This window comes from Ambystoma mexicanum, chromosome 1q, assembly GCF_040938575.1.
Source record: "Ambystoma mexicanum isolate Mex_15411 chromosome 1q, UKY_AmexF1_1, whole genome shotgun sequence".
Taxonomy (NCBI): Eukaryota; Metazoa; Chordata; class Amphibia; order Caudata; family Ambystomatidae; genus Ambystoma; species Ambystoma mexicanum.
Window position 1 is genome coordinate 672,715,070 of NC_090922.1, and position 23,479 is coordinate 672,738,548.

General features: G+C 45.0%; 1 protein-coding gene across 2 annotated transcripts in view; it reads right to left on the reverse strand.

Annotated features, from left to right (window-relative positions):
• ALG14 (ALG14 UDP-N-acetylglucosaminyltransferase subunit) overlaps positions 1–23,479 on the reverse strand; it is a 607,683-nt gene that overhangs the window by 510,584 nt on the left and 73,620 nt on the right. The window lies entirely within an intron of this gene.

Below are 23,479 nucleotides of genomic sequence, written 5' to 3' on the forward strand. Positions count from 1 at the left end.
GTCCACTTTTCCTCATTCCCAAGAGAGATTCCAAGCATCTCAGACCTTGCATAGACTATCGAGGATTGAATAAGGTGACTATACGGGATCGTTACCCCATGCCTCTCATTTCAGACATCATTGAGGCCGTTCAGGATGCCAAGATCTTTACAAAGTTAGATATCCGTAGTGCCTATCATCTATTGAGAATCCATTCCGGCGATGAATGGAAAACAGCATTCCGCACTCCTTTCGGCCTATTTGAATATCATGTGATGCCCTTCGGGTTAGTCAATACCCTGGCTATCTTTCAAAGATTCATGGACAGAGTGTTCTCGGATCTTATGTATATGTCAGTATTCATCTATCTGGATGACATATTGGTATTTTCTCAAAACGCAGCAGAACACAAGATTCACCTCAAGGAAGTCCTACACCGATTGAAGACAAATCGACTCCTCGCACAGAAAGAGAAGTGCATTTTTGGGGCGGATCAAGTTCCCTACCTGCGCTATATACTGACAGCAAGAGGGGTAGAGATGGATCAGAAGAAGACAGAAGCCATTCTCAATTGGCCATCACCAACATCTGTTAAAGAGGTTCAAAGATTCCTGGGGGTAGCCAACTTCTACCTGCGCTTTATTCCAAAATGTTCTGAGGCAGTCCTGCCCATCACCAGGTTGCTTAAGAAGTCTTTGGTTGCTTTTACATGGGACTCTCTGGCCGAAGAGAGCTCCAACCACCCCGAGGGTTTGTTTTGTAGTGCTCCAATATTCGGGCACCCTATACAAGATAAAACTTTTTTCCTGGAGACAGACGCTTCCGCTGCCGCCATTGGGGCCGTCCTGTTACAAGAACAAGATTCTGAGGAACATCCTATAGCCTACCTTTCAAGAACACTTACTGAGAGCCAACGGAATTATTCGGTAATAGAAAGGGAGCTCTTGGCTATGAAGTTGGCCTGTGAAGAGTGGAGGCACTTGTTGCAGGGAAGCTTGCATCCCTTTATCATTAGAACGGATCATAAGAACTTACAGGTTCTCCAAAATATGGATTGCGTAAACTCCAGGCAGGCCAGCTGGGCTCATTTTTAAGCTCAATATGATTTTCACATCACCTTTATTCCTAGGAGCCAAAACACTTCAGCAGACGCTTTGTCCTGCAAACGAGACCACTCAGGTCCTTATAGTCCTTCCTTAGAGAAGCTTTTTCCAGTAAACAGAGTGATACATCAAATCCCCACTTTCCTACAACAGGTCAAAGAAGCCACTGTTTCCGCATTCCCACTTCTTCCAGAGAAGGAATTGTTGAGAGAGAGGGTCTGTGGTTTAAAGGGCATTGTTTGTTCATACCCAAGGAGTCTCTACGCCGTCGGGTTTTGTTTTGGTGTCATGACCACAAGACTGCTGGACACCAAGGTCAAGCTGGTACGATGGATCTCATTCGCCGTACGTTTTACTGGCCCGAAATAAGAGCTGATGTCATTCGGTACATTAAATCCTGTAGGGTGTTCAATCAGAGTAAGAACAGCACTCCAAATCCTTGGGTCTATTGGAACACAGCCCAGTTCCGGATCGCCCTTGGAGTCATATCTCCACACACTTCATTGTCGACTTGCCCACATCCCAGAACTGTACCTGTATCATGGTCACTGTCGACACGTTGAGCAAACTAGCTCATTTCTCCCCGATAACCGGAGTTCCCACGGCTAGAGAGATGGTGGTAGTTTTTGTCAGAGACAGTTTCCGGTTACATGGGCTCCCTGAAAAGATTGTTTCAGACAGAGGAAGTCAATTTATTTCAAAATTCTGGTCTGCCCTGTGCCAAGAGTTGGGCATTGACCGTGCTTTATCCTCCGAGTTCCACCCACAAACCAACGGGCAAACGGAGAGACTTAACGGTACTCTGGAACAATATCTTCGCTGTTATGTCAACCGAGAACAAGATGATTGGGTTGCTCTACTTCCCACAGCAGAGTTCACCTACAACACCTCTCGTCACTCTGCCACGGGGCTCACTCCGTTTTTTTGTTCCTATGGACTCCATCCCCGCACATTCCTACCAGATTGGACCAGGCATTCTAATATCCCTGCAGTAGAAGATTCTATAGCCAGAATTCAGGAAGCTCATCAAACGGCCACCGCTTGCAGATGCCAGAATGGAAAGTGGGCACCAGGGTATGGCTCTCCACTAAGTTTCTGCCATGATGGACTCGCCCCTCTAAGCTGTCACCACGCTTTATAAGTCCCTATCCCATAGTGGCTAAGATCAATCCTGTAGCCTACCATCTCAAACTCCCCCCTTGTCTACAACGTGTACACCCTGTGTTCCACCCTCCTTACTTAGGGAAGCGGCACCTTCGTTGCCCCAGCGCGCCACTCCTCTAAGAGCGCCTCCATCGGCTGATGCTGAGCCAGAATACGAGGTATCCCAAATCAGGGACTCTCGGTATCGGAGAGGTCACCTAGAGTATCATTGGAAGGGTTACTCGGAAGCAGAGGATTCTTGGGAACCTTCCTCATACATACGTGCCCCAATCCTACTTAGTAGGTTCCATAGAGCTCATCCGGTCAAGCCGGGGGGGTCACGATGTAGGGGGGGCATACTGTCACACGCCTCACTTCGTGGCGCCTGCTGCCCAGAGTTCGGTTACGAGGCGGCCATTATGGGTGCCGCCACGCATCTTCAGTGCGTGCTGCAGCGGTCTAGTTGTTTTCTCACTGTGTTTAGGGAGGCTTATAGGCCACGCCCTCCCTTTGCGATGCGTGTTGCAACCGCTTCAGTTCCGGGTTTCATTTTCGGATCCTGTTGCCTCTTTGGTTCGCTGTGCTAGTTTTCCTCTTTCCTTCCCATTTCTGAGCTTTCTCCTGGCTCTCTCTCCCTCGCAGCCTCGCCGCTGCCTTTCCTTCTCTTGCGGTTCCGCCGCAGCATTCCTCTGTTTTCCAGCTCTTCCTCTCTTGTTCCGCCTCTCACTTACTTGGTTTCCTTGCGTTTTCCTTCCGCGGTCTTCCTGGGTGTGCCTCGTCTCACCGCTTCTGCTCCAGTCCTGCTACGCTGCTTGGGGAAGCTTCTCCTTCTTGATCCCGATCTCATTCGAGCCTCCAGAGCCTACCTTCCATATCCGGCTGGGTTTTTTTTATGCCTCACGGCTTTTTCCCCCTTCGTCCCTCACCGGAGAAGGAGCCACTGGTGCAGTTGTTTTCAACTAGCCATTGTGGCTTCTCTTTGGGAGCGTGACACAGTCCACAAAAAAAAGAAAGAAAGAAGAAGGACTACCTCTCCAGGAGACCCTATGTAGAGACATAGCGGCGTAGAGGCTACCTCTGATTCCTGGTTGTCAGGTGAGGAGGAGGTTGAAGAAGGGAGGTCAGGATCTTTGGAGTCTCTAGCCCGGGGGTCTGACAATAAGTCAGGGCTTTTGCTCGATGCTGATCGGCATACTTTTTCTGTGTTTCCTTGGCTTGCTTCAGGTGCGTTATAGCATCCTTAGCTGCCTGTGTGATTCGTTCATGTAGGGTCTTGACCGCTGGCATTTCTAGTGCATCAGGTGGGCCATACACTGAAGTCCTAGGGCTTCGTCCATACAAGGTATAAAAGGGGGTCATTTGTGTTGAGGTGTGTGTTGAGTTGTTATAAGCGTCTTGCGCTATCCATAGAATATCCACCCAAGCGTGGTCTGTCTGGTGCAGAAGGCAGTGTAGGTACTGCTCCAGCATTTGATTTGTGCGCTCTCTCTGCCCATCAGTTTGAGGGTGGTGGCTGGTAGATAATCGGATTTCCACTCCAGTTAATGAGCAGCATTTCTTCCAGAACTTTGCCACAAATTTACTCCCTCTGTCTGATATTATCACGGACGGGATCCCATGTAACTTTACTATGTGTTCGAAGAATGTCTGGGCTAGGGTCTGAGCCGACGGTATTCCTTTTAAAGCAATGAAGTGGGTCATCTTGGAAAAAAGGTTGATTACTACCAGAATGGTGTTAAACCCAGAGCTAGGAGGTAGATCCGTGATTAAGACCATTGATACCGTGTGCCAAGGTGCAAGTGGGATTTCCAGAGGTTGTAACAGACCTGCTGGGTTTTATCTTGAAGCCTTGTTCTGGGCGCATATCCCATATGTTTTTATGATTTTTTGGTGTCTTCTCGCCATGTTGGCCACCAAGAGGATCTTTTAATCTTTGCAAGGGTTTTCATGATGCCATGATGACCTTCAAGTAACGACTCATGGTAGCTGGTGAGTACTTTTTCTGGTAAGGCTCGTGTTGATAGATACAGTCAATCTTGGTAGTATGGAAGGCCGTCCCGAACTGTAAAATGGATACCTCTTCCATCCCAACCCTGCAGTTCAGCTGTAGGCATACAGTTCATGACGTCTTGTTGGAGCACGTCCAATGGTGAAGGGCTGCCTATGCAGAGGACTAGGATCTTGTTGCCTGGGATGACGTTTACTGGATCGAGGTTGTTGTAGGCCTCTTCTCCTTTCCCTATACGTGAGAGGGCATCAGCCTTACCGTTCTTGAATCCCGGTCGCAAGTGATCACAAAGTCATATTCAGTTAAGAACAAGGCCCAACGTAATTGTCTGGACGATTGCGCCTTGGCAGAGCGTATTGCAGGTTTTGATGATCTGTTATGATTGTGTGCATAGCTCCAAGTAAATAAAGCCTCCATTCCTTGAGGGCGTCTTTTTTCACCAGTAACTTTTTATCAGTGACTGCATAGTTTAATTCTGCCGGGGTAAACTTCTTAGACCAGAACGCGACTGGGTGCAAGCATCCAGTTTCCGGGTTTCGTTGGGATAGGAACGCGCCCATGGCGACACTTGATCCATCTGTTTCCACGACATAGGAAAGATCGGGTTGTGGATGCTGCAGGATTGGAGCCGAGGTGAACTGGTCTTTTAGGGCACGGAATGCCTTCTCTGCTTTGGGTGTCCATTCAAATTTTTTATGTTTGTGCAGAAGTGAGGTTATTGGGTGCACCACGTGAGAAAAACCAGGTATGAAGCGTTGGTAAAAGTTTGCAAAGCCAGGGAAGCTTTGTACCCCTTTTAACAATGTGGGTGAGGGCCAGGTGAGGATGGCTTCCACTTTCCTGTTGTCCATTTGATGCCTCGTGGGGATAGCACGAACCCCAAAAACTCCACTTCGGTGACATGGAAGCTACATTTCTCAGGTTTAGTGTACAGATGCTTATCACGTAACTTGTGGAGGACAGCCTGGAAGTGTGATACATGTTCATGAAGATTAGCCGAATAAATGAGGATATCGTCTATGTACACTACGGCACATACATCCAGTAGCTCGCGTAGCACGTCGTTCATGAAATGCTGAAATGCCGCTGGGGCATTACAAAGTCCAAACGGCATCACCTGATATTCTTAGAGGCCCGACCGGGTGCGAAATGCAGTTTTCCATTCGTTGCCAGCAATGAGGTCAAAAGAAATGTCCTCTTTATGGCCGTCTGACAAGCAAAGTGACGTTGTTGGTGCACTGGGTTACTGGGCCTGAAAGTTGTGTGCCATCAACTGCAGTCACATTGTCCGCAGGGTCTTTGTTCCGTATCGGCAAGCCTATCTTTTCGGCAGTTTTCTGGTCCATGTAATTGCCGACAGCGCCGCTGTCCACTACTGCTTCGAGCGCGTGCATTCTAGAGGGATGTAGTGCATTTACGATGATCACTGGAATAGCAAAGTGTGAGGTCATGTGTATTCTTTCTGCGCTCGACAAACCGACCTCTAGGTCTGCCGGGCATTGGAGTTTTCCGCCTCGTCTGTGTCCTTGTTTCTCCCATCGATAGCTCCCACCGTTTTCCGAGGGGGTTTGGCCGGGCAACTACGAAGGAAGTGACCTGCTTGGCCACAGTATAAATATAACTGCTCCTGGCGTCTTCTGTCACGCTCGGCTTTGGTGAGAGGGGGGGGGGGGTCGGACCACGCCCAATTGCATGGGTTCGGGATGCGCTTCTGCAACAGGACGAACTGGTGTTTCTTTTGGTCGCACATACAACACAGTACGGGCACAGTCAGCCTTCCTGTTTTGTAAGCGGTTATACAGCTGAATGGCTAAATCAATGTAATCTGCACAGGTATCGGGGGGGGGGGGGGTTTACCACCTGTGCCAATACATCTTTAAGCTCTCCACGTAGACCTCTATAAAATAGAGTAGTTTGTTTTTCTTCAAGCCAGTTTGCTTTGGCTAACAGCTGATTGAATGTAGCCACATAAGCCAGTAGATCTTGACTGCCTTGTCGAAGGGATAATATTCATAGTCTAAGGCCTGACCCTGCGTATGACGGGCAAAGAGTTTCTCGAGCTCACGTTGGAAACCAACATAATTGCGCAGTAATGGATCATCCCTATTCACCAACGGGACCAACCAGTCTGCCGCATGACCCCCCAAATATAATACAAAGACCACCTTAGACGGATCTGTTGGGAATAACCCAGGTTTGCATAAAAAAATGGAGGCGACACCGATTCATGAAAACCCCAAACCTCTTTGGATCTCCCGTGAACTGTTCCAGTGGAGCTAATGGAATATTACCAGAACAACCACCTGCACAGGGGATACTGGTTGGGGTTGTGAGGGCGGACCCGCCATAGCTCCCCCAGGCAGTGGGGTCAGGCCAGCCTGTGTCCGAAGCAACTGTAGGCCTATTTCATCGGTTTTGTCCCTGTTTACCACTAGTTCTCGCCTTAGGGCGTTTGTTTCAGCACGGGCCGCATGCACCTCGGCCCGCATTTCCCCTAACAACTTGGACAACTGATCAACTTCTGAGGTCTCCATTGCTCAGGCAGAGGTTTTAAGGAGGCTTTGCGTTCTGTCACGCTCTCCTGGGTCTCTGCGGGAGCAACAAGAACCTTTGATTCCCTTCCTTCTTCTTGCCAACTCTGGGAAAGTTGATCTGTTAAGAGAAGGAGGTATTAGTAAGGGGCTCTGGTAAGTATCACTCCCCACCCCTCACACCCTTCTTCCCTGAATACTGATTGCTAATCTGGGGATATCTCACCTTCTCTTTAAAGTTGGTGCGCTCTCTGTCCTGCATCCGGAGGGGTGCTACTCGTGGCGAGAGAGATGTGCTGGCGCGTATACTGCTGTGGATCTGGCTGGAATCCGACTATTAGTCCTTGTGAGTCAGAGAGGGCCCAGTTAACTCAACTCGGTTAATCTGAAGTCATGCAAGGTGCCAGTTAATTCGCTGGTGAAAACCAATTCTGGTAAGTTCAGTTCGAGTAAGGTCTTGTGACTCAGTTCTAGAGGAAGGTACCAGTTGCTTCACTGGAGTTCTATTCAGGTGAGTTCAGTTTCAGGTAAGTTCTTGTATAATGGCTCTAGCGCCGGTGAAAGAAAAGTGGCCCAATAACATTTATGTCTGTTTTCTCTTGCAGGTCAGAGGACTTGGGCTGAAGTGAAAGAAGGGAGCGGCTCCGGCTCCAACTGGGCGAAGTCCGAGATGAGCAAGTAAGTTCCGGCAGCGCGGGCGGCGAGGAGCTAACAGCATGTACTCACTGTTTTCCTTTGTTTTCCTTCTCTCTTCTAGAAGCAGCTCTGTCGGCGTATAGAAGACGAGAAGCCGCAGGAATGAACGCTGGATTCGAACGAAGGTAAGCGTGTGCATTCAGCAACAGAGAATGCGCGAAGCACGGGCCGGTCTCTGGGCGTGGCTTATAAAGGCAGCCACGCTCAGAGACTAGAGCACGCTGCTAGTTCCTGGTTGGCACACAGGAAACAGTAACAGGAAGTGATATCCTAACTACCTAGCTTGTAATATGGGCATGTCTAAGTATTACTGTATGGATGAAAGGAGTTCTTGGCACGCCAGGCTCCCACCCAAATGGCTCCTAATTGTCCTCTCCATATATTACCCTTACCTAGGGGTGAAAAAGACATATCAGGGAGTCCCTGGCCAGTACCTATGACACTTTACCCAGAAAATACTATGACGAGGAAGAATAGGAGTTACCCAAGTGAAGATCCCTTTCCCAGTACTATGACAAAGTAGATTCTCAATGACTCACAGGGGAGTCAAAAGATCAGTCCTCGGACAAGGGTGAAGTGTGGAGGCATGACGATTACCAAAAGGATCCTTGTTGAGCAGTCTACTATTTCCTCAAATCCTATTGGCCAGAGTCTTTATAAAAGGGAAGGAAGACTCAGGAAGTCCTCCCTGGGTAAACCATGTGGAAGAAGCAAAGCCGATCCAGAGAAGCCAGAAAAGGGAAGCCTGGAACGCTTACCTAGAGGCAGTGGAATCTCTGGAAAATTCAATGAGGAGAGATTAGCCCAGCAGAAGCAGAGATAGCCACCCAGCTGAGCAGGAAAGCTGGGGCTCGCAGTCTTCTGGACTTGCACAGACCCAAGGAGAGACTGGTCCAACAGAGGGACAGATGAAATCTGGGGCTCACAGTCTGCTGAGTTGAGCTGGGACTGAGACCACAGTGTGGCCCTTTGAGAATAAAGATACCCAAATGCTTTCGGAGCCTCAAGAAGGGACACAGATGCCCAGGGCCCCCCGGGTACCTATGAAAAAGTCTCAGACAGGTACGTGGGTTGCCCGGGAGGTGCTTGAGGTCTGGAGAAACAGCAGTGGGTCCCTACCCTATGAAAAGTCAGAGGGAGACCAATCAGAAGACAGTTGTATAGTTTACAGGAGAGTGAACCAAGGGTTCCATGTCATTTAATCGCCTCTAATTTCATCCCCTGTCATTTTTACATGCACATTCCATTGAAAATGCTCATCGTTTTTTCTTTTGGGGGGGGTTGGATAGGGCTCCCCCCAGCCCACTCCCACACTTATTTTTGCTATTGCCTACCCGCCCAAACCCTTATCTGCCCTTTCCCACCGCCCACTAATAACTTCCATGAGCACATTCGATGGAATGTGCACGTTAAAATGCTTGGGAGCGAACAGGCAAGCGATGAAAGGACGTTGTACAAAACCAAGTGGATACAACGCAACAGTGCAAGCCTCGGATCTGCACCAAAAAAAAATGCTCAAAAGGTAGCGTGCCTAGAGCAAAGAACTGTATTCAGCCTGCAGGTTCTAAACCAAGATGGATCCGTGTGAAGGGTGCCTGTGGCAGAGATGTGCTTGTGATAGAGAAACAGAGGTTACAATTCCTGCCCTCCAACTTTCTCATGCTTCTCATGCCAAAATGAGTAATTTTGAATTGGGTAAAAGTGACAGATGCTACTAAAGAATGTGGCTATCCAATAGAATGAGAGTTTTACAAAAAAATATTTTTTACCAAAATGCCCCAGTCTGTAGCAGCAGAAATATTCCTCTCAACATTAGCGATTACAAATAGAGGGATATTTGTGTAATAAGGACGGGAAGTCCAATTTTAAAGTTAGAAACATTGGACCAAATGGACGTGCAAGTGAAACAAATAAGTAAAGTAAATATGCAAATTAAAGATCTGAAAAGCAGCACAATCCCTTCCTAATGGACCACGAGAATCCTGGAGGACTCAGAATACCCTACATACTTTTTTTTTATTAAGAAGTTGTTTTAATCAAGAAAACTTGATTTTTCAACAAATACATTACAAATTCTTTAAAACAAGAAAATTATTTCGAAATTAAATAAAATGAAATGCTATGTACATACACATCGGGTTACAAAAGCAGTAAAAAAAAAAAAAAACTTGAGTAAAGAATAATTCAAACATCCATAAGATAATATAAAAGAAAACATTATTCAATATCATAAATAAAGAGAGAAATTTACAACAACAATAAGCAGAGGGCAGAAGCCCTTAATTGTAAATGTGATAACATGGTCACAGTTTGCTGTGGTTTGGGTTTGACTAGGAGTTTCAAACTGTAGAGATAATTCAAAATTGCATATCTAATCAGTTGTAAGTTAGAATGAAACAGCAGTTCCCATAATTTTTCAGTGGTTGTTATGACATAATTTTGTAATAAAGGTTTAAAATGCAAGATTCTCCGCATAAGTAATGAAGGGCATTCTGTACAAAGGTGTTTCATGGATTCAATGGCTGATTTGCAGAATCTACATGGAAGCTCAGCAATCGTTATTATTTTACGCTTATACAATATTTCATGCGTTGGCCAAATATTCAAACGAAAGCGCAGGAAATCATTTCGCAATCGAGAATCAGGGAAAATCATCAGGTATTTTTCGATAGTGCCATAACATTTCATATTAAAGCGATTGTCGGTGAATGAGCGGTATTGATTACACGCACTTCTAGTTTGTATCCAGTCAAACTCCCATAAGCGAATCTTGGCTTTATTTGTATTCTCTATTAAGAGGGCTGTAGATATACCCGATACGCTAATGATCGCCTGCGCTTTTGTTCTCCAGGTCAAAGGAAACACATCCTTTGAGGATAAAAGGTACTTCTCAATGATATTAATGAGTCCGACCCTGCCATCCGCCATTAAGCATTTTCTGTAGAAGGAACACATTTTCCACTTGTGCACAGCGTACATGGACAGCAGGCCCAACTCATGTCTTACAATACAAATAGGTTGTGATAAGGGAAGGCCCAGGACTCGTTTCCAGAAACAACCCTCGATTACTGACCAGTAACTGTACGATTTTTTCGGGACAGCTTCAGTACCACACGTTATTACTGGGACAAACTTCTGTTTGTGGTAGGTTATTATTGGGAGTAAAGAAAATGTACAATATTTGGCTTTAATTAAACGAGCCTGTGAGACTGAGGTCAATATTTTTTGCTCGACTCTCGGTTCATCGGCATTTAAACTGTTACTGATTGTAACAAAAGTGCCTAAATAGATGTAGGACGACACTGTGCTTACGGTTGGCGATTGAAGAGGCCATTGATGTTCAGTGCAACGTTGTTTTGATGTTCCAAATTGAATCACTTTGGTTTTCATTATGTTAATAGTTATACAGTTTACTGATGTATATCTGTCTAGGATTTGTAGTAATGCATGAAGACCATTTGCAGTCTTTGAGAGAAGCACCATATCATCTGCGTACAGTAGATGTTTAATTTGGGTATTATTGATTTTTGGTGAATCTGTAACAGCAGATTCAAAGTCTTGCCTTTTGTCTGTGATAAAGAAATTAAATATCGCTGATGCTAATAGGCAGCCTTGTTTTAGGCCACGGGCAGTATGTATCGGTTCAGAGAGTAAACCTTCATTATCTAACCTGATTTCTATGGAGGTGTCCGAGTGCAGTTGGATGATCCACTTCAGGATGGACCAGGGACAGCCTTTGTCCATAAGTTTTTTAAATAAGATCTCGCGGGGTATGGCATCAAAGGCCATGAGGAAGTCAATAATGGCCATATATAGTACTAGTTTTCGCTGGCGGGCATGCTGAATGATAGAATTTAGGGTGATGACATTTACCGCAGTGCCCAAGCCAGGAAGAAATCCTGTTTGGAATGGATCACACAACTTGCACTTGTCCAACCATGTATTGAAGTGTTTTAATACTAAGCGTGCAAATATTTTGCCTGGGCAATCGAGAAGGGCAATGGGGCGATAGGCTGAGGGATCTGCTCTGTTGCCCTTTTTGAAAATCGGAAGAATAATAGAACGTTTCCATGAGTCCGGTATACTACCTACAGTGAAGACCTGGGAGAAAATTTCAATGAGTATCGGGACCAACGGCTCTTGAACGGCTCAGATTTTTAATGCAGAGAAGAATGTCTGCATAATTGAGTGGAAATGCATCTGATGATATCATTTCTAGAGAATTCCAGTGGAAGTCTGGGAACGGGATTGATAAAGGGCCTTAAAATGCTCACACCATTTGCTGATTGGTACAGCTGACGTCAATGCAGCTGCTTGATATTTGAAGGTAGCAATATTTAAACAATTCCATATACCACTCGTTGATTTAGTAAGCATCTGTTTCAACATTTCTTCTCCGTTCTTTTTATATTGGAGGAATCTCTGGCTTTTCAACCAGCATCTGTAGTTGGCTTTCAACTGTCTTTTTAGCATGAATCTATTAACTAAAGGTTCAAATCTAAGATTACAGATGTCTTGCCTAAGCTTATTTTTTTTTGTTGAAGATCAGGGTTGTATATATGTTGATGCTTAAATCTGATAGTGGAGCCTGGCATTCTGATTTGCTTAAAAGTCTGCATCATGCTAACATAACATTTGGGGGTGTTATCCAGCGAGGAATTAAAGGAATCGCTCAACAAACGGTTGTAATGCGCTTGTTTCACAGGATTCCATCCGAGGCGGGTGCCACTATTATTCACCAGAAGGGAACCCAGTTGGGGAGATCTGCAAAGAGTGTGTTGAGCAGATGGAAGTCTAAGGAGCATGGTTAGTTTGTGGTGATCACTTGCCTAGGAAGGCGTGATGCGCAGGGTCTCTACTAGGGATAAATATCTTTTGCTACTATAGATATAATCCAAGGTGGCTCGGCGCGAACCACATGCCCAGGTCGAACAATTAGGCACATTACCTAACAGGGTGTCATTGACCATGACGGCCCCCTTTCTCGCATGATTTTGCACCACCTTAATTCTTCGGATGTATGATGGTCATTGTTAGCTGGGAGAATATGCAAGTTCAAATCGCCAAGAATAATGGAAAACGTTATACTGGGATCCATGGCTATATTATCAAGATGATAGGAAAGGTGTGTGAAAAATTAGTCAACTGATAAGTTTTGTCTACTCCAGTAAATGTTGACAATGGCTAGATTTAGAATGTCTCGAGTAAGTTTCACAGCCTGAAAGTAGGGAGACGGAGAAGGATACTGAACAACACTGAAGCCACTGTCAAGCTTGGCGGCTATAAGAAGACCGCCAGAAGGTCGCCCCAATGACTTTTTAACAGCATGTGTTGAGACAATTGCATGCGAGGCCCAGCAAGGATTATCCATAAGCCATGTTTCCTACAGAACAATCAAGTCATATTGACCCAAGTCGCTATCCATGGAATTTACAAAATGAGTACGACCTCTGGTGTTCCAGCAGAGAAGGGCTATGGTGTCTTGCTCATGTTCTTGTTATGACTTCTTACAATACTCTTGCGAGCCTGGGAGTGTAGATGTTTGGGCGGACGATACAATTTTAGCTGCATCCCTTTGTTGGGACTGGTATATGGGCGTTTGGAATTTCTCAGTTTTGTGGATACTCGGATTAGTTTTGTGAGATAAAATAAAGCCCATATCAAATAAGATCATCCTTGCCTGCCAAAGAAGGTTGAATACTAGACCTGAGCGGACAAATATTCTAACCTCTGCCAGGTCATTAAGGTTTGCAAATTCAACTAACTCGATGTCAATGGTGGTGAGGTCTCTCAAAAGTGGCACATCAGAGCAGATGTTCAGAAAACTTGTTCTATTAAGAACATATCTTGGAAATGGTGCTGCGCGACACTTTAAATTAAATGAGTAGAGTGGCGGTTTACCTGAGGCACGCAATTGGTGTACATTTGCACTGGATTTAAGAGCCTGCAAATCAGAAGTCATGTTCATGTTTTGCCGATAAGCCTGCTGGTCATTTATAATGTTAGATTCTTGTAATGTGGGGCGTGAGTTGGACAGGGCAGGTGCTGGTGTTGCTCTGCACGCCCAATCGCTAGATTTAAATTCACTCAGGTAGGAATCGATAGAAGATTTAAAGTATTCTCGAAACTCTCGCAGCGAAGCCGTGAATTGGGAACTTAATTCACTCTGTGCATTACCAGCATTATTTGGAATCAACTCAGAACTTGCTTGAGTCTGAAGCGGATCTGGAAAAACAGTCTGGGCATTATTGTTCTGGCTCGTTTGTGAAGTCAGATCAGAGAGTGACTCTCCAGTCGAGTCTGTCATGGGGTGTGTGATCGAGGGCATTGCAGTTAGCTGTTCTATCGATTGAGGTGCTGATAATGCTGGGATGCTTGGTGGTGAATGTAGGGTGTAAGCCTGGATTGAGGCTCTTATTTCCTCTCTCAATTGGGCAATAATTGACTCGACATGCTGCTGCGAGTCTGAGTGAGATATTGAAGGTTTAGATGTTGTGGTGTTTGCTGGAGCACATGTCTTTGACACAGCAGTCAAAGTGGTTATACCTTTGGTTGGAAACATGGATAGGGGGGGCGGTATTCGCTAAGGCGGCCTGTTTTGCGAGAGCCACTAGGTCATCAAGGGGTTTGTGTTCGACTATGGCAAGAAGCTCTTCAGCAGGATCAACTGAAGAAGGAACGACTATGGGCGTCACTAGTCGGGTTGGAATTTTGACGTATTTGCAAACATTGTCTTTGGACCTAGGGCAATGGGTTCTTTTTTGACTGGCCTTTTTCATTCGTTTCCAGTCTTTCCTTGATCGTTGAGAGCCTGTCAGTTTATTTGATGCTGTGGACGCAGATTGCGTGAATAGCTCGAAGATATTTGGTGAGCATTCTGTGGTCACTTTGGGAATCAATACCAAGTCAGAGTCAATCGATGGTTGGACTGTGTCGTAGGCTTGGTGGGGTTGAATTGAGCCTCGATTATCAGATGAGTTGTGCACTAGGAATGGGGTTTCGGTAGGTGGAAGATGCGATGCCATGTTATTAGGCAACACATTCATCGGCTCACCGGGTGTGGGAATTACCAGTTGCTTTACATTGGTACCGATAGATGCCATGGGCACGCCAATAGGAGTTTTGACAATATTCGACTCACCGGGTGTAGGAATTACCACGTGCTTTATATTGGTATTGATAGAAGCCATGGGCACACCAATAGACGTTTTAACAAGAAATTGATCGATGAGTTTGGTTTGCTCAGAAACTTTATGATCTAGCAACTCAAACAATTTTGCAATGGTGAGTAGTGCAGTGTTCATTGTGCCCATGGCTTCTATCAATACCAATATTAAGCACTCGGTGTATTGTTAAGTGCCGGGGCCTCAGGAAAGGAGAAGCGTTTATCTTGGGGTTTATGTATGAAGAATTCTGATATCTGATCATCTTCTTGAAAATGTGTGCGCCGTGGAGTTGGCGCAATGAAGGATAATGACTCATTGTTGGTTTGGTTGTGTGATTTCTCTAGCACTGAGGAAGGTACAGGATTGAGGTGGCTCAGGTGAGGAGAGGAAACAAAATTTGCAGGTATTATTGTGTCATTATGTGGGTGATCTTCTTGTAGTTGGATTAGATCACTAGTGTTCGAACATATGTACAAAACGTCTGAGTTAGGGCAAGATGAATTATGAGATAAAATTCATAGATTCCATGGTGTCCTCGCCGACTTCGCCCATTATTTGCAATTGTTCGTACGCTTGACGTAAATTAATTTGGGCGATTACAGTACACTGGGAAGGTTCAGTTGCTGACACCGGAATTTTATTAGTGTCTTTTGCATTTGCATCGATAGAGACTTTCGGCGTGGGGGCACAGAGTACCTGCGTAATTGGTTCGAGATGAGATGTCACTTGTATGTCTCCTGTTAAACATGCAGATTCCAGGGTGGTATCCGTTACCTCACTGGTGCTACCTTTGGGCAAGACGTTTTCAACAGGAGGACAGAGAAGTTCTGAACTGGTTGAGGGGCGGGGGGGCAGAAAGAGGGAACGTGTTTGGTGCCGGCTGGACACTCAGCGGTGCCGTGGCCTGCAAGGGCTCCTCGACACTGGTGGTTAAAGGAGTCTCAGCTCCGGTATCTGTCGATGTCGACGGGAGCACAATAGTTGAAAAAGGTGTGCTGCCCGTGGACACAACGTTGCTTATCAACGAATGATCGGAGGATGACAACGGGACTTGGTCTTGTGCTTTCGGGGCGGTGGGAGTGACAAAGGATAAAACCGACTGCTTTAAGGGTGGACGGGTTACAACAGTGGGTTGGCTCGGGACTGTAAACGGTATTCTGGTCTTCAAGGTGTATTTAGAAGACACCATTATGTTCAGCACTATTGAGATGGCAAACCTTGAGGAATACACAGAATTGCGTTTCACAATGGTGCAAAGAAAAAACTAAAAAAATATAAGCCTATCTAAAATGAAGGCGGCAGAGGAAGTAGATAATAATAAAAAAATAGCAAGAAAAATAATAAATAAAAAAGGATTTACCAATAAAAGGCTGTGGCTGTGCGCTAGTTCGCTACACAGCGAGACAGCACCATACTTAGCACAGCACTTCACCACAGCTCGCGCGCCAGTGCGCGGGCCCGCTGCTGAAGTAGGATGCTGTGAAGGGAGGCGGGACCAGACCTCAAGAAAAGGGCTATTGAAACGCCTTTCCCAACAACAAACAGGCGAAAGCCACAGGCGAAGCCAGCAGAACTCTGGCTGATTGGGTAAGTTCGCTCGTACCGTTTCCAAACAGTCCAATCACAGCGCTCGATGGTCCGTGACTTCGATTCTACAATCCTTGTGGAAACTAGAAAAGCAGCGGGAATAGCGGGTGTAAAGATGCCGCGGTTCAGAGCAGCAAGACAGCACCACACTTAGCACTGCACTGCACTACCCTACATATGTTTGTCTGGTGTCTTACCATACCTGAAAAACAAAGACAAATATGATCTATTAAGGAAAAGATATTTTTTCAAATGTCTCATCTCCTTTCAGTATCACAGGTAAAAAGCATAGCTTTAGCAACCCAAAGGTTTGTATTCAGCATCACTTCAGCAGTCAGCAGGGTGCTTGCTAGCTGATGTAATCACCCATTTTGTGTTTCTGTGCCTTGCTGGAGCCAGAAGGCTGAAGATGGGCATAAACAAAAAGGAACATTAGAAAGTAGGAGTATACACATTTCAGTCTCCCCTCACAGTGATTGCATACATGTATATGATACATTTGGGCTAGTCTTAGTTACTTGGGTCCTGCTCAACAAGCGGCACCTATGAATGCACACAAATACAAACTGGGCCATTATTGAACTGTTTATTTTCTGATAATGTATTCCTTTCATGCTTTGCACAAACATCTTGTGTAGACAACAAAGAAGAGAAATGCAATAAAGAATAGATATACATACTAAGTATGTTTTTAATTGAGAAAGTGTTTTTCCTTGCATACATAACTTTATTAATTAAAAAAGGCAAATATTCGACTGCGGCTAATATATGTCCAACTACTATTCGGTACACCCCTTTTTATTAAGAACTTTTGTTTAACTTTTCCTTGTGGATGTTATTATTTACATGTTTTTGTACCTTTTTCCTCAAATTTCTTGGAAGTTGGCTGTTGACCCTGATGACAGGAGGGAATAAAACACTAAACCAGTGGAATTCAAACCTGTTTATGCTGAAGCCCATTCAGTAAAATTGCTGTTGCGCTCCCCCTTCCCCCCCCCCCCCCATGAAGTATAAATAATTTAGTGTTGCTGGGTCTCCCTAGATGTCATATCTGCTCATATTTTCTATTGGAAGCAGTCACCGAACTCCCTTTCGGAACAGCGCACCCACCCGCTTCCCATTCCCCGCCCCCGCCCTTCCGTCATGCTTTGGGCCCCCCCAGGCGTGTGGGGCAGCCACACAGTTTGAAGACCTCTGCTTTAAACGAATTTCAAATTTAGGAATGCCTAAAAGTGAGATGAAGAGCACTGTCGCACAAAATTGGATGCACCGTCGCGTCTGTATTACGATAAAACCTCATTAAACCAGAACATTCTATGAGTAATGCAGCAAACATATTTTTTGAGAAAAGGCTAGAGAAGGCACATGTCGGAAAATAAAGAAGGCGAGATTGTAAAATACAACAGGCATGACAGTATGCTGTGGAGTTTTCAGATGCAAAGATGCCGACAAGCATCCGCACGGGTTCATAGAACTAGCAAGTCAGTGGATAGGCGTATCTTAATGTAGGTTGCCATCTAGTGGAAAGCAAAGTGAATTTAATCTGCACGAAAGCATTCCGAAAGGTTAGCAGGAAAATAAACGTACATACATGTTTACTAAACCTGCCGCGTTTAAGGCATTTTGCTAGTAATCCATATTAGTGTGATCCCAGTAATTCATGCGAATTGAAATACGCATGTGTGACACTAGTTTCTCTTCAGATCGGTCAGTAATGCATTATGTTGCAGCTCGTTCCTTTGGAGCTGCACTGTTGGGAAACACTGAACGGAACAACTTCTTCGGACTTGCGCCGGTGAGCCGTTTCTTGTTATTTGTTGGGAGTACTTCTACTCCAGAAAGGAATATTTTCCCTCTTACTAGAGAATACAAGTGGCAGATATGTCACACCTACACGGGGTTGCCCACGCTATTTAAGAATAACGTGCATTCACCACAGGCTAGTTTCACATCACAATGCGTGTGTTCACCCCATTCTCTGCAAAGTGCCCCCAGCGCCCCAGGTAGCAACACATGTATGTGAATAGGACACGAAACAGATTTGACAATTGTGCTTTATTTTTCAGCATTTAGTATTTGCAAAATTCAAGATTGCAGCGTTTTGTATTGCTGCAGGCAGACTGGAAGCGTACTGCGCTGTGTTGTGGTACAGGTTCAGGCATAGCACATAGAAGACCTTCCTCTCTCGTCTTAGTTTTGTGGGCAATGTGGGGCGGGGGGGAAAGGGGTGTTGTTACATCGCATACTCAAAGCTGTGTATCTTTGTCAAAAAAGAATTCCCCCAGCACACTGCAGACAGTTGTGTGTTTAGGGGGATTTACCTGTACTGCACACATACACCCGTCCAGTGTTACGTTTAACAAACCTTATTCCAATCCTGCATTCATTTTCGAGACGTGCATGCCTATTGCATCCCCACTATGATGAAGTACAGCTATATGTTTCTCCAAGTGCCTTGCTGCGGCTGCACTGCTCGTGGAGTTCCACAGCCTTCTGCATGAGCCGCTCGCTCAACAATATATCACGCAGAGCAGAGGCAGTCACTGATCTCAGGCACGACATCCCCTGGGAGGGATGTGGAGCTTGAGCCAGAGCAGCCATACACAGACGCCTTTGCGGTAAATCCACGAGCAATGCATGCATTGTTATTTTGTTGCTATGTCCTGTCGAGACACAAACTCCGCCCAACAGGCCAGAGCCGCGAAAAATATTCTCCTGCCCCTATAAATCTACAAAGAGCATAGGGTTCAGTTAATACATATGCTTCAAACGGCTGTTTACAGCATGTGAACCACATGTAAAAAAAAATCTGTTTTGGCGAAACAAACTTGTATCTATAAAAGTTGCCAAAACGGGTCCTGTCAGAAGGGAGTAACAACTGTTTTTCGTAACAGCGTTAAAAGCTACAGTAGCAAGCACAAGAATTGGCACAGGTGGGTGGGTACATGTACGAGAAATAGCATTCTCTTGCAGGCTAGGGCAAACTTTGTTCAAAATAAATTTGGGACAACTTGTTACGATGGGTCTCCGACGTGGTTTGTTATGGAACCGCTGGCGGCTTCAACCAAAGTTGCGGCTTGGTTCATCCAACATGGCGCCTGTACTCGGAGTCAATGGTCTAGTTGTCAGGACGGGAGACGGAAGCGAAGCTCCGCCTCCCATCCCGGAAACGCTACAAGAATCCACGTCTCCTGGACAACAACGCGTTGCTACTGCTATCAGAGGCTTCGCTCTGTGAGTTGCCGTTAGAAACCTTACGTTACTATTTCCTAAGAACCTTTGTGTCTACTAACCCTTGATTTATCTCCTTTCATTTTCGAGCGGGGAAGCCCCGCCTCCTCTATCATCCACGCTTGCGTTACCGACTCCATTCGGCCACCGAGAGCGGTGTGTCTCAACCTCCACGCTTGTAAGCTTCTTTCCGTTTTGTACCCGGTAACCAGACTTATAGATCAGGCCTCTCCCCCTCTAAATTTCTCTTTTCTTATTCCTCCCAAACCCAGATTTTCAGCTCGTCTTCCCGCTCATTCTCGGAACCCCGCTTGGAATCCATCTCTAAAAGCACACACACATACAAACAGCGATTGGAAATCCTCTGCCGACACCCAGTTCCTACCACTCACTCCCAGTGGCTCTCAACCAGGTATTACTACACTCATCCAACACTCGCAAGAAATCTGATACTATCACCTTCGCTAACTTCTATATGTTTATTCCCAGTTTTTCCTGAGCCTGATACTTCATAGACGAACCACATACCTACCGTTAGAAGACATCATCCCACAAGATCTTTGAGAGTCTGAAACCAGCTCTACACCAGCGCTCTCTATCAGCCATCGGGTTTTCTTTCCCACGAGGGTTTCCTGGGAGTCTCCTTTCGATACCCGAGTTGGAAGGTGTCGGAAGCGGGTTCCAGGTAGATCTATCTATTCTACATTTCTGAACAAAGACAAGGTAGGCCTTGTTGTGTTGTTCTTGCCGGCGAGTTTGCATGTGGGGATTCTCCAGAGAGTAATGAGTTGAATTGTAACACAACTACATTTATAAACCCAAACCTATGAACGTTGCTAATGCACAATTTACGTTAATTTGCTATTTGAATTTCTAACTCAATTTTAACACTCCCAAATTCAACGTTTCAAGATGGCGTGGTATTTTTTATATCCTACTGTAACCCTTATGCCAGGCTGCCTGACAATAGTTGTGTTCAATTGCAGGCTTTTCAAAATGTTCCCCTCAAACTTCAGGCGGGGACAACAAACAATCGGGCATCCACGTTTTTTCCGGAACGGTTTCACATTTTTGGCACAAAATTCGGTCCAATGTACTTGGTGTAGCAGTAGCCTGTGCTGTGGGGAAAGGTGGGGCCTTTGGCACCGTGCCAACAATCGTACACATTACATCCATAAGTATGACATAAGGCAGGCCTCTCTGTAAGGAATACTACTAAATGGCAAAAACTACCATTCAAGCGAGATTAACATTGAAATAGCTTGCACAATTGTTAAACCAGAGGTGGAGGGGGGCAGTGGAGTAACTTTGCTGAAAATGTTGGGGGGACATGACATCTGAAGAAAAGGTGCCCCAGCCAAATGAATGGGGACAAAATGGTGTGCCATGAAAGTTGGGAGGGGGGGGGCAAACCCCCCTAAAATGACGCCCATGGAGGGGGGTTCCCATGGCATTCAGGCATTCCCATGAACACACTTCATCACAGGTGCAATATTCTTAACATTGCCTTTTTGGGGGGGTCGGGGAGCAAGAGTCGACTCTCTCTGCTCATCTTTTACTGGTGCGTCACGCTAACTCCCACTAACTCACTAACCTTCTGCACTTCAGGAATACCTTTGCCACACGTATTGATTGCTCTCTACCATCAGAGAGATTTGAAAAGTCCTCCTGTTAGTTGTTGTGGGGCAGATGTGAAAAAGTACTGTTATTTGTTGGGTGGAGTGGGAATTTCTTTTTTCTCATCACTGTGAGTGATTGCATTTCCTCTTAAATGTACGGGGCATTATGACATCCCTGTGTCCCGAGTCTTTGTTTTGTCACACAGAAGAGTGCGGTGTGTGGCTTGTGCATATGGCATGCAGGGTGTCTTTGAGGGAACGTGACTGCACTACGACTCTCCAGGCTATTGCGGCTGGAAATGTCAAGGTTTGCCTTGCACACAGCCACTTTCCTGCAATGTGACGATCTCACACCCTCCAGTCAAAAAGAGTGCTCCAAAAATACTGCAATAAATACAATTTTGCGGTGCTAAAATTTGCATTCATGCCACAACATTTTACATTTCCTGCTGCAATATACTGGTGGGTCACGGTCGGATGATCCAGAAGTCGTTGGAGCAAGATGTGGTGTATCTGTGTGACTGTCATGTGTTGAGTGCAAGGAGTGTTCATGTGTCCTTATGTTTCAGCAGCGCGGTGGAGAAGATTCATCTGGTGGAGGGTCCCTTATAGCTTAAACTTCTGATGAAAAATACATGAGAAGAGCGCTTATGTAAATCACCTGCCTACTACCTTCAGTATTACTGCACCTATTCCCGAGTTGGGATTGTATGGCTTACTGATCATTCCAAGCAGATCTTTCTTTGCACTTCATGACGCACATTACCAAGAGATCAAATTAGATTTGGTGAATGTATTTAAAATATCACGTTTTAACATTCACACCATAACCATAGTGTGGCCTTTAAAGAGCATCAAGGCTGTGACTAGGATATGAAACATTGTTGGAAATGGTATGGAGTCACCACAAGGAATGAAAAAGGAACTACGCAGGTGTAACAGCCTACCTACAAAGACTTTCTTAAACCGCTGTGCGGACATCGCAAAAACCACTACAAGTAGTTTCAGTTAACTAAGGGTCCAGTGCGCATTACAAATTAATAAACAAACAAAGCCACATGGCTAGGGCTCTTTGCTTCAAGTCCACATGGAAATGAGACTTAAGTAAAGTTGTGTTGCAAAATCAAAATGCCTGAATTTCCTTTGTATGTAACACCAACTCTAGGATGGTGTATTAAGCTAGATATTGTGTAGGGGATTAATGTAATGCTTATAATCCACAAATGTCCATGTTTCATCGATTCATTTTATTTTGGGTAGCAAGCGGACAAAATATCAGCTTGATCCCTTCACTTGCCCATAAAACATATCCCAATTTTTTCCAGTCATTTTGGTGGATGAAACCATGCTTCCGGTCAGAGGATTTAGACTATTTGTGACCATCGAATTTCATACATAGGTTTATGAAACACAAAGAGTGTGAAGCTGTGCTGTTTTCACATCCATGACGCTGGTGACATGATGTAGTCGTGCACTTTTCACGCAATATTTCAAATACATCTAGTGGTCATAGCATGGAACGCTAGCTGAACTACTGCCATGGCGGATTTGGAGCCAGTTCTGCCACAGTTACTGAGGCCGGTAACATTTTCTACCTCTACATTCTATTTAATGTGACCCTTCAGAATTAATATTAGTCACAAGCACTAGAATACTTTGAACTCTATTATTCCTCGATTCATTTTCAGAGGGTACTCATATGAAACATACAGAAATGTTAAATTTTGAGGTAAATATATATAATTCTTTAGAAATTATGTATTCCTATAGTAATATATTGTGCACTCTATCTTAGTCATTAAACATGTATCTATTCATTTCAGATCACTCTTGCCCTTCTTAGAATGAACTATTTTAGAAAGAATTGGCTATTCTATTTCCCAGATCGACACTAACTACCAATGTCTTGGAGAAGTCTCCATTAATTGCGCAGGGTAGCCATAGTTTCCTTTTCCCAGATTGATGGCATTGGGCTTGATTGCTAGGGATTTCTATTGAATATAATGCAATATTGAATTGTATACTCTCCTAACTGAATATCCTTGATAAGTATGCATTCTAAATTATCGAATGTATGTACCAACGTTCTCATTGATTATCCTTAGATCATGGACAGATTCAAGAAACGGCTCCCGAAGAAGGGATTGGATTCACAAAACGCATAGAGTCTCATTGTTTTGCGATATGGTTAAATATTGTAAAAAGTGAGATTATCAGTAATCCGGTATTCAAAATTATAGAGTATGGCCCAAAGTATAAACTACTTGTGTACGGTGTGCAGTAGAGTTCCTATTTATTTTAGAACTCATTTTTGTAGATAGGTTTTATATGTCAGATCTCGTTTGAAATAGGGATAGTCACTTTAATAAATAATGGTGGGTGTCCCATGCCCACTGTCCAACATTTTCTTTTATCT